The sequence below is a fragment of the Ricinus communis genome, chromosome 6 (genome assembly GCF_019578655.1).
Source record: "Ricinus communis isolate WT05 ecotype wild-type chromosome 6, ASM1957865v1, whole genome shotgun sequence".
Lineage (NCBI taxonomy): Eukaryota > Viridiplantae > Streptophyta > Magnoliopsida > Malpighiales > Euphorbiaceae > Ricinus > Ricinus communis.
Genome location: NC_063261.1, coordinates 6,969,937 through 6,970,735, shown reverse-complemented (window position 1 = coordinate 6,970,735; position 799 = coordinate 6,969,937). Strand labels below are relative to the sequence as shown.

Sequence of the window (799 nt, the reverse complement as noted above, 5' to 3'; positions counted from 1 at the left end):
AGTGGCAGCTAACAACTTCGAAATCAAGCCGAACGTGATTCAGATGATTCAGAATAGTATTTAGTTTGGAGGGTTACCGAGTGAGGATCCTAACGCTCACATTCCTAATCTTTTGGAGATATGTGATACCTTCAAGATAAATGGAACTACTAATGATGCCATTCGACTGAGGTTGTTTCCATTTTCTTTAAGGGATAGAGCAAAGAGATGGCTGCAGTGCCTTCCGCCGAACACCATCACTACTTGAAATTCTTTGGTTGAGAAATTTCTTTACAAGTACTTTCCTCCAGCTAAGACTGCTAAATTGAGGAATGACATTTCTTCTTTTATGCAGATGGAAGACGAGAGCATGTATGATGCCTGGGAAAGGTACAAGGACTTGTTGAGATGCTGTCCACACTAAGGTCTACCAGTCTGGATGTAGGTTCAGACATTTTGCAGTGGTTTGAACCTTGCTACTAGACAGATAGTTGATGTAGCAGCAAGATGGGCGCTGAACAGTAAGAGCCCCGAGCAGGCTCAGAACTTGATAAAAGAGATGGCCATGAACAATTATCAATGGCAGCCTTTTAGGAGCCGATCAGTGAGGCAGGGAGTGGTCAATCAGTTAGATTCTACATCAGCCTTGGCAGCTCAGGTGGAGCTATTGGCTAAGAAGATCGACCAGCTCCAGATGCCAGCCCATGTAGCTCAGAGCAACTGTGAGTTTTGCAGTGGCCTACATTTCAGTGTGAACTGTAATACGGGATGTTTGTTTGCTAGTACTTCTATTACTTCTTCCTCTAATATTTTATCCACT

General features: G+C 43.4%; 1 non-coding gene across 1 annotated transcript; it reads right to left on the bottom strand.

The window, feature by feature from the left end:
- Positions 1-301: 301 nt before the first annotated feature.
- LOC112533744 lies at positions 302-408 on the bottom strand. The gene has a single exon (XR_003078078.1). It is a non-coding gene; the product is annotated as a small nucleolar RNA R71 (small nucleolar RNA).
- Between the last annotated feature and the right edge of the window lie 391 nt (positions 409-799).